Consider the following 14,216-nt stretch of genomic DNA (forward strand, 5'->3'; position numbering starts at 1 on the left):
TCTACATGACCCAACATTTGAAATTTCTCAAGGTTATCTACTGAGGGCGCTACTTACGAGAATATAAAGAAATACATAGGAAATATGCTAAAATCATGTTTTTCTTTTTATTTCTTTATCCCAGTATATAAGTTTTTATTTTATATCAATCATTTTCATATTTACCACAAAGGAAAAGCAAGTCAACCTTCACTATTGGTTATGGTTGAAATTTCTCAAGGTCAACATGTGTGGGCACTATTCATTACATTAAAGAAATATAAGAAACCTATGATGTATTGCTTGGAATGGGTACATATATTGGTATCACATTTCATATTTCCAAAATATTTAAATTTTGAGTCTGAAGATTGATAATATGATAAAGAAATGATATTACAGGCAAAGCTTGTGTGAAAGTAACACAAAATGAAAGAGTAGTCTTTGGAAAATGCTCTATTTTTAATTATTTCTATTATATCTATTGTTTGATGCCTCTGTCACATAAAAAATAAAGAAAATAATAAGAATACCATTTGACGGCAATTCACAAGCATAATTACTTCACATTTTGCTCCTTCAGCATATTACAGCCAAGAAAATCCCCATTTCATCCATTATTATATTGTTAACTGAAAATGGAACAGAAAATCATGCAAAATCTGACAAACATGGTTGTCAGTTTCAGGGTTGCCATGGCAACCAGCAATATTGGACATAGCTAAATTATATATCAAAATGTTTGCAATAAGATTTTAGGAAAAGTCACCAAATTTGGTTGAAATCGGGTAAAGGGTGTAGGAGTGGCAAACGGAAATATGGTAGGGGCACAATGTGCCCCCCCCCCCCCCCTTGGGCTTTATAGGGCTCAAAGTCAAATCAGGGTTTTTTTTTGTTACTTTAATGGTATGAAATTACCACAGTTAACACATGCAAGTATGGAGCATGACAAGATATTCATTAGGCTTGACAATACAGTTTCAAACAAGAACGACAATTCAAGTGAAAGAACGAATTGCAGAAAGTTCTCGATAAGCCGATGATTTGTATATCATTTAATCTAATAAGTGCTATTCAAAGGAAAATTATGTTGGAGTGAGAACCATGAGAATTATGGATTCAATCAAATTTAGTCCTTTACCTGTGTCCAACAATCCCTAATTATGTTCCCTTTGTGTCACTGCTACTATTAGAGGGTAGAATGAAAGCGAAAGCATGTGAGAGGAGTTTAAAAAATGAAGCAATATCTAAACGAGTATGCGTAACATTATGTAAGTCTTATGTAGTAAAGTCGCGAGGTCAAAGACATTATTTGCCGTGGGAAAACAAAGTACGGAAAAAAAGGAGATGTAGACTCTATATCCTGTAGAAGCAGTGACATGAAGCGAACATATTAGGGATTGATGGACACAGGTTAAGGACTAAATTACAGTTACCCGGTAAACTGTTGTAAAGAAGAGAGTAACATTACTAGTGATCACCAGTCACCAACGTCTTTCACCTGCAACTGCTATGTTATGTACTTCAATTAAGGCACCACAGAAAAACCTGATAGAGAGATATCTTCGTCGCGACGATGTCGCATTGTGCATGTTTGATGATTTGCATATGAACAGGCGTCACGTGCATATGAATAAGCAACCGTGCATATGAATACACGTACTTTCTATTCATACCTTTGTTTATTCGTCCCGACGATAAGCGACGATAGAGAAAGGATTCCCTTTCACTAATCGTCGCTCTTCGTCCCGACTTACTAGCTATTTTCAAAGTTCGGCTTCTATTGTGCCTTGCGTTTCTTTTGTTAAAAACGTCGCATATCGTTCCCGACGAATCATTGTTCAACCGTCGGGAGACGTTCTGACTATATGGCTTCGTTTCAATGCCGTTCGTGTTCAAGTTTATGTTTTGTTCAGCTTTACTTGTCACAGCATAAAGCCCGTTATCCGTGTGATCTAAAACGTCGCATATCGTCCCGACGAATTACCATTACTGTACCACCGAAATTCCGTCTCTGTTCCATCGTCAAGCAACGTCCAAAACGCGTGGCTACAGCTAATCCGCTGGGTGATATGATTCGCAATGCCGAGTACGATAATGAATGGGAAGTTTTGTGTTTTCACGAGAAAAAAAAAGTATTCTCGCTGCTATAGATAATTGTGAATAACAGGCTGACTTTCCGTCTTTTGCGCAAATGGTAGTTACGGCGATGTGAAAGGAGACTTGACCGCAGTCGATAGACAATGAATTTGTATTATCTTGTCTTTACGCGTAGGAAACACGGCGGAGAGATTTTGTCCGGTTTACAAACGAAAACTTGACCATCGTTGCAAAACTTATTTGATGGTCGCCGTTCGTTGTCAAACTCCGACAACTTCTGTCATATTTTTTGCTGTAGAATACATTGATTTTTTTTTTTGTTATTTGACACAACATTGAATCAAATATTTGTATTTTAACAACGTGTTTACCTATTTATTCTGTTGCGGCATTTACTTCAACTGGTCGTCGGCCTTCGCGTGGTTGTAATCATTGTTAACATTTATGTCGTCTTGTAAAATTTTAGAGCGGGCGGAGAGATTCTGTCCAGCGTTCAAACGGGAATTCGACTGCAGAACTTGTTTCAGCTGTCAATCCCTGCTGACTGTTCTCATTGTTTGTTATGCTAAAAAAGGGATATTGATTTCATGTTGTCAACATACCAAAAATGTCAGCTGCATTCGCCTTTTAACCTTACTGTAAAGGCGGATTTTTTTTTCACCCACTTTGCGCAACCAGAAACTAGCGCAAAAAGAAAATTATGCGAATGTTTTCACTTGCCATTATGTTTCAGGAGATGATGTCTTGGTTTCGGTAAAATGCGAAACTCTCTTTCACGGCCAAGTGCGAAGAATTGGTCACTAAGATGGTTGATGGTAGCTACGACGACTTGTAAGGAAACTTGACTGTTATCGAATTAATTGTTAAGCTTCAGGTGGAGAGATTTTGTCCGACTTCCAAACGGGAACTAGACTAACATTCTTATACTTATTTCAGCTGGTTGTCTTTCTTTGTTAAACTCCGTTGACTTCTGTCATTTTTGTAGCTGCATAGAATACATTGATTTATGTGTTCTTTGACACATCATTGAATCAAATCTGTGTATTTTAATACCAGGTTTACCTTTTACTTTGTTGCGGCATTTACTTCAACTGGTCGTCGGCCTTCGTCATGGTTGCAATATAATTGTTAAAATTTATGTCGTCCTGTAAAATTTTAGAGCGGGAGGAGAGATTCCGTCCAGTTTTCGAACGGGAATTCGACGGAAGAACTTGTTTCAGCTGTCCATCCCGCTTTTGTCGATCCCTGTTAACTGTTCTTATTGTTTGTTATTCTTAGAAAAAGAAACAAAACAAAGAAAAAAATTGATTTCATGTTGTCAACATACCATAGAATGTCATCTGCGTTCGCCTTTTAACTTTACTGTAAAGGCGGATTTTTTTTTTTTCGCCCACTTTCCGCAACCAGAAACTAGCACCAAAGGAAAATTATGCAAATGTTTTCACTTGCCATTATGTTTCGGGAGATGATGTCTTCGGGAACACACACACATCACACACATACAAAATAAACCACACACACACACACACACACACACACACACACACGGAACTGTTTTTTTTCACGGCCGAGTGCGAAGAATTGGTCGCTATAAGCCCCTTTTACACTTTCACGGATTGCATCACGGATGACCACGGATCGTCGGTCAGGGATCATCCGTACTATTTCCGGCATGACCGTGTTGACTTCGTGAAGTCATCCGACATTATCCTTGATCATCCGGCATGTCCGCCGAAAAAAAAAAATGAGCTTGCTTAATTTTTCATCCCGGACATCACGGATGGAAATCAATACAAACTCTTCCTTGTCGGCATCGTCTACTCCGTGTTGCATCCGTATTCCTTCCTTGTAGGCACCGGCTACTCCGTGTTGCCTCCGTGAAGACATCGGAACGTCCGTATTAGCATCGGCTCCATCCGGGATGAGAAATTCGTGTATATTTTGCCAATACAAGCTCAGAAAGTCAATGAAATTTGCCTCACATCTTCACCCATCAGTACAGCCAATCGACTCCTCTAGTAGGTTTATATCGCATGAGAATCTTCAAGTGACCTACACACATCTTCTTGCTGTTTTTTTTTTTTGGGGGGGGGGGTTGATTTGTCTTAGTTTGTTTTGCTTTGTTTATGTTGTTATGTTCCCGCAAAATGAGATTTTGCAACAAAGAGATATGCCCTTTATGATGTCGACAAGCAGATGCGTATGTAATCTGCTGTAGATTTTCTGGTGTGCTTGTTACATATTACTTAGCTCTGGAAGCATGTCGCCCAAGAATGATAAAGTATCAAAAGAAAAAGTAAATGTAATGTGTCAACTTTTTGGGGATAGCCGCGTAAACACCGCGAAGGGACCCAGTTGCATCCGTGCTCTTCCTTGATATCCGTGTTAGCTCCGTATCGTTTCCGCTGTGGTCCGCGTTCATTCCTTGTCTGTCCCTGTAGGCACCGTACTTGTCCTTGTAGCTTCCCTACTTGTCCGTGTAGAGCAACCAGTTGGGACTGTATTCACATCGGCATTGAAAGGAAAATCGATATTTTGCATGCCGGAACACCACGGATGACGATCCGTGGTCATCCGTGAAGCAATCCGTGAAAGTGTAAAAAGGGGCCTTGTGATGATATTAAAAGATGGTAGCTACGGGTTGTAAGGAAACTTGACTGTTAGTGATATAATATTGTTTGGCATCAGGTGGTGAGATTTTGTCCGACTTCCAAACGGGAACTAGACTAACATTCTAATGCTTATTTCAGCTGGTCGTCGTTCTTTGTCAAACTCCGTTAACTTCTGTCATTTTTGTTGCTGTAGAATACATTGATATTTGTGTTCTTTGACACACCATTGAATCAAATCTTTGTATTTTAACACCGGGTTTGCCTTTTTATTCTGTTGCGGCATTTACTTCAACTGGTCGTCGGCCTTCGTGATGGTTGTAATATAATTGCTAAAATCTATGTCGTCCTGTAATACTTAAGAGCTGGAGGAGAGATTCTGTCCAGCTTTCAAACGGGAATTCGACTGCAGAACTTGTTTCAGCTGTCCTTTTCCGGCTGAGTGCGAAGAAATGGTCGCCAAGAAGGTTGATGGTAGCTACGACGAGTTGTAAAGAAACTTGACTGTTATTGATATAACAATATATTGTTAAGCTTCAGGTGGAGAGATTTCTCCGATTTCCAATGGTTTGTTTCATTTAACATATTAAAGATATTTTCTTTCAGTTACATGCGTTCTTTCAAACGTTGGGGTAAGTTTACAATTATGAATGAGTATCTTATGCTTTGAATTGCACCATGTGCCCATTTCTATGCAAGAGCCAAATTTTCCTTTTCTTGAACTTGTTGGACACCTCAGTGTCTATATAGAATAGTTATTTCAGGCTAGAGAGGCGCATCAATTTTGAACTTTGTGTTTGAAAGGCTATTGTCATCTTAAAGACGACTTATAATGTCGCTCAAATCGACTGAATGGAGCAAGCCCTCTTACGATGCATGCTCGGATCTACAAAGACTTTATGGTCTAGTGCTCCGACATACCCAACGAAGAGACGGGACGAAAAGCATCGGTGTCTGTTTTCTCCGTTCTGTCCTCACCCTTTCCTCTATTCTTCTATCATCCCTCCTCTTCCATGATATCCCCGCCTGTCATATAGGCTAACACTAGAGGCGCCTGCCCCCGGGAAAGGCCGAGACTTCACCGGCGTCGGCGGGCGGGTCCTCTACCTGCTTGCCGACGGGAACGGCGTAACCCTGCGTGTCGGTGCCGGAGTATTGGCAGGAGATATCTTTTCTTAAAACGTGTCCCCTTTCTTTGTAAATATCTCGTTTGTAAAATATATATATATATATATATATATATATATATATATATATATTGTTTTGTTATTGTTATCATTATTAGTAGTAGTATCATTATTATTATTATTATTAGATTTTTGTAAATAATTAGAAGTATAGTGTAGGTTTTTATAATTGAATTTAAGTGTATATTTAAATTGAATATATATTTTGGAGTAAATTGCCCACCCGGCACACCTGGCACACCCGTCAGAGAGCTCCACAAAACTAAAAGAACAACATCAGCATCGGTGGTACACAGGATGTGGTTGCTTAGGCGACGCTTTCTATTGTCGGGATGGGAATGATGATGTAGGCAACGCTTTCTATTGTCCGGATGGGGATGAAGAAGGTTCTTTTATAACGTGAAACGTTCAGCGTAGCAAACTTAATCTCCTGAAAGTAGATAGCGGGAGTCATTCAAAAAGAAACTGCCGCGTACTGTTGACGAGCTTGTACTTTATACGAAAAAGCTATTCTTGCTTGTTGTGATGACTACACGCTGGCACAGCGGTATTCACACTGTTGCTGATCACTTGATGATCTGACAATTAACCTACATGTTGCATATATTTTAAATGGGCCATTGGAAGTTTGACGGAAATTTGTATACATTGCTAACCATTCTCCTTTCGTCCGTGTATATGAATTCGTCAACATAGAATGAAATTTGAGATTTGGCGCCTAATATATTTGAACCGAATTTTGGAATATGCTTCAGGTTCTCTTCCTGCAGATGTTAATCCCACAATGTCGATCAAATTATAAAACAGTTAATCTTTCTGAAGCGGTGGACACACAAAATTGTCATGTCAGTGATCATCCTAAGAATGATGTGTAAAGAAGACGAAGTTTAACCTTGCCTTTGGTTTTGTATTGTTTTACCGCTTGCAACATGCGAACACAAGGTTTTACGTAAAACGAGGAATAATTGCGGGCATGATAATTTTGCAAATTTCCCGAGAACCAAGAGATTAGCATGCAAGTGGAAGTTCTTGCCTACACTATATGCATTGAATGCCAGCGACAATAAGCATAATCATTATTTATGCCACGGATACTTTAATGATATTAAGAATCGCAAATCTTCAGTATTGCAGGGATGAACCATAAAAATCAAGCATAATCATGACTGTTTTATGCCAAATAACATTTTTTTTTTTTTTTTTTTTGGGGGGGTTTGGGTGTTTTTTGGTTTTCCTCTTTTTTTTTTTTTTTTTTTTTTTTTTTTTGGGGGGGGGGGGGGGGGGCCGAGGGCGCCGTGGCACGGTGGATATTTAAGCTTCACGACTCCCAGTCGAAGGACCCGAGTTCAATTCCCTCCCCGCAGCGATTACGTCCTATTCCGTCCTATAGCAACTCTATATACGATAATAATGTCAGGCGGGCCCTCTGATAGCTAGAGCACTGATAGCATTGAAGAGGCTACTCTAAATAGAGAAGACTTTTTTTGCAATTATCATCATTGTTATCGTTATTGTTATTATTATGATTATTGCGGGGTTGTTTTTTTTTTTTTTTTGGGGGGGGGGGGAGGGTACTATTGCTACAATATCATTAGTCTTGCATGAATGCGGTTAGGATATGTTCTACCTCCTATCTCTTTGTAACATTCATCTATCATCTTCACAACAAATTTCAAGACATCATTATGTTTGTGTCATGTACTGTAAAAGTGGATATTTTCGCGCGACTAATTTTTCGCGTTTGGCCGGGTAAGAAGAGATTCGCGTGTTTTTAATTCCGCGGAATAAAGACATCACGCACAGGAACATACAGCAAGCAAAAAAATATTCACGTGCTTTTATTTTCACGCTAGTTTCTGGTTGCGCGAAATTCGCGAAAATTTCAACACCGCGAAAATTTCCACTTTTACAGGTAGTAACTAGTTAGTAGGGATATTCATTTCACTTTGAAATACTGCGATAGTAATTGACATAATCAGACAATGATTATTTTTTTTTAGTATGGCAGGAAGGGCTCATCGTGAATCCAAAACCCAAAGAGAAGTGCGATTTGAAATGGCTGAGATATAGGTGCCCGCCTTTTACAAGGATCGCTATGTTTCACTTTGTTTCTGGAAATCTCTACCATTTCAGAACCGATCTTCACCAAATGAAATTTGATTTCCTGTCAGAATTGTATGCTCTTTAATATTTCTTTCTTTTCAAAGTACGTTGTATCTGTAAAAAGGCTAATAGCTGAATCCTCATCTCAACCAATTATACTATTTCATGCTTAACACCTTGAATATGCTTCTCTGCCCCTCGACAAAAAAAAAAAAAAATGCGGACAGTTTATCAGCATGTAGCACATTGATTTGATGAAACTGCAATACTGAGGCTGTACTTTTTTACATGTTTAGATTAGTTTCGTTTTGATAGCAGCGGAATAGTGTGCAATGAAAGCCGACTTATGGATGTTATCATAATAAGTTATCGAGTCTTATACGATACACTGTTACCTGTAATCTTTAATCATAATTTTGCGATTTTCGTCTTTTACGTTAACTTTCAGTATATATATTATGTATCAAAATGGACATGCGCCATTTTAGATATTGAATAGAGTTATTCTTGACTTTAGATATCAAATAGAGTTATTCTTGACAACGGTTTGTTACATTAAACATATTCAAAGTGCTTTTTTTTTCAGTACCATGCATTCTATCAAATGTCTAGTAAGTTTACAACTAAGAATTAGTATGCTTAGAATTGCACCATTGGCCCATTTTTATGCAAGAGCCAAATTTCCCTCTTTTTTGTACGCGGTGGACACCTCAGTGTCTAAATAGAATATGAGAATGATAGTTATTTCAGGCTAGAGGGGCGCATCAATTTTGAACTTTGTGTTTGAAAGGCTATTGTCATCTTAAAGACGACTAATGATGTCGCTCAAATCGACTGGAGCAAGCCCTCTTATGATTCATGCTCGGATCTATAAAGACTTTATGGTCTAGACATTCCCAGTAGTATACGCGAAAGAGACGGGACGAAAAGCATCGGTGGTACACAGGATGTGGTTGCTTAGGCGACGCTTTCTATTGTCGGGATGGGGATGAAGAAGGTTCTTTTATTATGTGAAACGTTAAGCGCGTGGTCATCTTAATCTCCTGAAAGTAGCTAGTACAATATAGGAGTCCATTCAAAAAGAAACTGCCGCGTACCATTGAATTGTATATCAGAGAGGCTTACAACCTGTTTCTTTTCTCGGACGAAACGCTAAAGCAGTCCTGCTTAGCGACGGCGTTCACGCTCCATCTCACGCACTACCATGAGAAGGAATAGCGATACCACGCATGACACATGAAAACATGTTTAAAAGGCGAGAAAACTAATGAAGTTTAAAGTTGACTTCTCCTTCCTCTTTCAATGAAAACAGAATAATTGAATAGATCTATTGAAGCGGATTGTCACTGCTGCGAACGATCGCCATAGCATCGTTAGTCTTGCGAGCAAATCGAAATCCTAATACTTTTATTTTTGCCTGATAATATGAGTAGTAACCCTTTAAAGGACTCGTAAATTCGACGTTTCAAACAGTATAGTAAAACAATGAAATGTATTTCAAAAACATTTGGATGCGTTGGGTGTTAGCATTTAATAGCATCCATCTGCATTTTATTTTCCGTCCGTATTGCACACAGAAACGCAAGCAAACATTATACTGTGAATACGCTGTACAGCATCGTATCATTATTAAAAGTGTATTCATTCTTCTTTTATTTTCAGCCTGCTTGAAGTAGTAGTCAAACCATGTGATCAGTTAGGCAGCCTATGTATAAAGATAGTCGTTACTCAATATTCGTTTGATTTGTTACTGTGTGGTTACGATTACGAACGTTGGTTATGAGTCCGAAACACTCGTTCATATTGAACTACATGTATAAAGGTCAAAGCTGTTTCGATAGTATAGCTCGGTACGAGTTCAAAACGCAATCGAAATCATCAGAATGCTATCATAGGCGGAAATTATAGCTGTGGAAAACTTGTATTAAATATAGGTCAATAAAGATTGCCATATCCAATCTCCGTAAAAAGTTTTGATTCATGCCATCCTCTGAGCATTTTGAGATATTTTGCTTGTGTTTTGATTATGTTACGATTTAGGTTTGAACTATGAAAATTGAAAGGTGTGGTTACCTCAACGATGTCGCAGTTCCATTAACCATGATGTATGGGTAAAGGGAATTCATGACTTTATAAGACTAATCCTTGCTAAATTGAAGATCAATTCTTTAAACCATCACTTATGTCTTGTAAATAGATACGTCTGTAATCATAACCAAAATGCCTTAGGAGACAAAAATCATCAAACGTTTATAAGCGTCATCCGACAAATTTACAATTGACAATGCGAATGTATGATTGCCCCATTTGCATGTAGCTGTAAGCTATCTTTACGTTGAAGTTAACTTCCCTCCTTGAGAAAAAGAAAAAAAAAAGTCGGGTTTTCGCCAGAGGTACTTATTAGGAAACGGTATAAAAACAATTATCAAGAGATAACCTATACAAACATGAAACAAACGCATAAGTTCTGTTCGTTATATGCATGGATCTGTTTATTTGTTTGTTTCGTCATTATTTTAATGGCATTGATCTTGTTTTTTTTAATGGCATCGGTCTTCGTCGGGGGAAAGATAACAAAAAAAAAAAATGTATCACTCTGTTATCAGATCAGGATGATTGCGAGAAGGGTGTACATGTATTCCCGCCTTTTTTTATACAGGCAAACAATAAAAGCTTTGTATGCTATTATAAAAGCCTGGAGGCAAAAGGCAGTTTCAACGTTCAACTTATAGTAACCATAGTTTATCCAGGGCTCGACACTAACGGTGGCCCGGTGGCCCGGGGCCATCAAAAACGCACATCGGGCCACCAAAATTTCAGAAATGAAGACTTTGGTGGCCTGATCGGGCCACCGAAAAAGGACGGATGTTTACCTTTGGGCCACCAAAAATAAAAGTTAGTGTGGAGCCCTGGTTTATAGGACATAAAGTAAGTTAGCGTCTCACTGACTGTGGTTCTTTTGTTTTGGCAAAACATGAACACAAAGGGGGTCTGAAATTTTTTTGTACATAGTACTTGTAGCAGACATTTATGCAGATTCTCCAACAGCATCGCTCCATTACGTCACTTCCTGCTATCAATGGCGAAGAAAGGATGATGGCTGCTTGATTATCCATTCCTTGAGATTGCAGGAAGCTCACCTTTCTTGTGTGTGTGTTTCGTTGTGTGTGGTTCTGTGGTACTCAGTTACAAGGCGTGAAGGTCCGAGTCTTTTCATTCTGATTACACATTTCAATACAGGCAACTGATTCGAGTTTCGCAAAGCTGTTGAGGCAAATTCTTTGAACACTTGACCTCTGAACTGTCAGGTACACGTACTACACGAAAAACATTCTTATTTAACAAACACATTTTGTGTAGCGACAAAGCTTTCTGTCATTTTCTCAAATAGGCCCTACTTCTAAAAGTGCTCAGATGAAGAGATTTCACAAAGAGAACACGAGTTAAAAATGGGCATCAGTTATTGTTCCGATTTCTCTCCCTGCCGGCAATAACTTATTCAATAAGTCTTTGGACTGGGAAAAGTACACATATATTCATTTGGCGAATTAGCGAATGAATTATTGCACGAATTGTCTTTGCGAAAAGGAAATTAACCTTGTATATCTCCAAAGATAAATTTTGAACAGCCTGTCACATAGTAGGGAACAGCTGATTATTATCATTATTTGAGTGAATTATCTATTGATGAAGCCAATAACCTTTGTAAATGTACACTCGGAGAGCTGTCGTAAGTTCGCTATTTTGTGTTTTAGCTGTTATAAAATATCTCACATTATATATATATATATATATATATATATATATATATATATATATATATACATATCGTACTTTGTGTCTACACTTTTCAAACGCCACTGTGCGTCATGCCAATCGCCACTTCATGAAATGTGGTGCGTGTATATCGCCGATCAGAGTCTTGCTCAGCTCATCAGTATTGCGCAATTCTAAAGCCCTCGCCGCCGCACGCTCTATGCCTTTTGTCTTCAATGGGGTCAAGAGCAATGCTCATTAGCATCTTATGCTCTACAACGGAAGCGGAGTCTCGATCGGGCCAGCCTTTTGTCAAGGCCCTCTCGCTGTATGGTGAAGAAAGCCCAAATGTAGCTGAGTGGGGTTGCGCGCTGGCGCGGTCGGCTGGGCTCGCTTCGCTCGCCCATTACAGCGAGAGGGCCTTGACAAAAGGCTACGATCGGGCAAGAACAATAGGTGCAAAGCGCACCGTAAAGTCGATGGTTGGAAAAAAAAAATTGTAACGGAAAAAAAAAAGGTCTCAAAGCAACCGTGATTTGGGACACTTTTACTAATTTTTCACACTGAAATTTTCTGAACAGATAAATAAAACACCAAGGAATCATTATCCGTCATAAAATAACTTCCCTATTTGACCCGAGTAGTGCATCCCCTTCATCTCTTGCTCATTACAGGAAAACTCCACGTGCGACATAGTACTCATTGTGAGAGAGCGCCACACCGAATAGACGTCACCTAAGTTGCAGCGTGAAAAGCTTAAACTTCTTTAGACGAGCATGGGATCATTTTCTTTCTTTCTTTCTTTCTTTCTTGTCTCTTCTTTCTTTCTTTCTTCTTTCTTTCTTTCTTTCTTTCTTTCTTTCTCTACATATGTAAAATTAAGAGAATATGTGCGGAATCAAACACAAAATCCTTACGTTTTGTTTTCCCGTTACCCGACTATTGCAATAATGTCGAAAGATAACTTTACAACGAGAAATGACAGTGTTTGAGACAGAAAAAACAACAACATAAAAATAAAGATTTGTTGGATTTTTTTTCATCACTGGGTAATACTGTTCCGTAGAATCTTTGGTTAGAGGGATTTAGCATTGCGTGCTGGCCAACGCGGCTCTAGCTGAAAGTCAGGGGATCGCGGTGATCGAACAGCAATTACTCGTTTACCTTCCTGTATATCAAAACATCCTTTGAACTACTGCGTATTGAAAGTAACGTGTAAAGGATAGAGAAAAAGACAGTTTGTTTTGAACAAAACAAGCACAAGTGTGTTGATGGCACAATACCAATATACACACTGTCTCGAATAAAGAGAATCAGGCGCTAGTGTAGGGCCTATTTTCATACCCATGGGAACTTATCAAATTAAACAAGTACCAACTTGCACCAAAATGACGAGAACGCTAAATATAGAATTTCCGATCACCTTCGTAAATTTGAACCGAACCCGTTATCGCGAATTACGGCAAATTGCATGACATCGATCAAAACAACTCGTGACTATATCTGTTCGATCTGAAATTGAAATTAGCCTCCTACACTCTTAAAAAGAAAAGGGTAAATCAACATTTAAAAGGGCTGAGGAGTAACAACGTTTTTAAGGTAATGTTGCATTCACCCTATCTATCCAGCTGAATCCAACGTTAGATGTGCTAGATACAGCTAGAAAAAGGGTGAATACAACATTTTGAAAACGCTGTCGCTCCTCGCCCCTTTTAAAACGCTGTTTTACCCTTTTCTTTTTAAGAGTGTATTGCTACGTGTTTTGGTTGAGCAACCGCCTCGACAGACCAACGGACATTATGCGCAATATGTAATCATACAGCCAACTTCACTTTCAGATTGTGTACGTGGCGGTCGTCGCAAAGCGAATAACTTTGGAGCTGTATTTCTTTATTTATTTATCTATCTTTTTATGGCATTCAGTTACATATATATACCTTCCATTCAGTCCTAGATTGGAACTACTTTCTCGATGTTTTCCTCTCTATCTGTCTTTCGGTATATGCAACGCTGAATTTCGTGTAGGCTATTTTCTGCTATTACTTTTCGAACAAGAATCCGCCTTAGGGCTGGGTTCCACTGCCGATCAAATCTGCATGTAATGATCTATAGTCCGACAGAATGTTAAAAAATATCGTGTATAGGAGGAAGCCAAAACCAATGTCGATCAAGGTAGATCGATCACATCCAGATCGATTCCGATCGCGTCCTTGTCGAGAGAGATTTGATTGGCAGTGGGAATCCATCGTTTCCATACTTGACTTCATGTATAGTTGCTATTACAGGGCCTACAGTTCGGGACATAGAGTCAAACTTTCGTTTTATAGGCCTATACTGATGGTATTACGCGTGCATTGATACATAATAAAAGCATTTCCTTCCTTTGTACGTTAGCGTGGGGACGATTAGTGAAGTTCACCACGATAATAATGAAAGGCTTGACCGTCAAAAGAAAGATGACCCTTTCCCAGGAACAATGAAA

This window comes from Diadema antillarum, unplaced genomic scaffold, assembly GCF_040938485.1.
Source record: "Diadema antillarum isolate AM-2024a unplaced genomic scaffold, OU_Dant_1.0 seq00000300_RagTag, whole genome shotgun sequence".
Lineage (NCBI taxonomy): Eukaryota > Metazoa > Echinodermata > Echinoidea > Diadematoida > Diadematidae > Diadema > Diadema antillarum.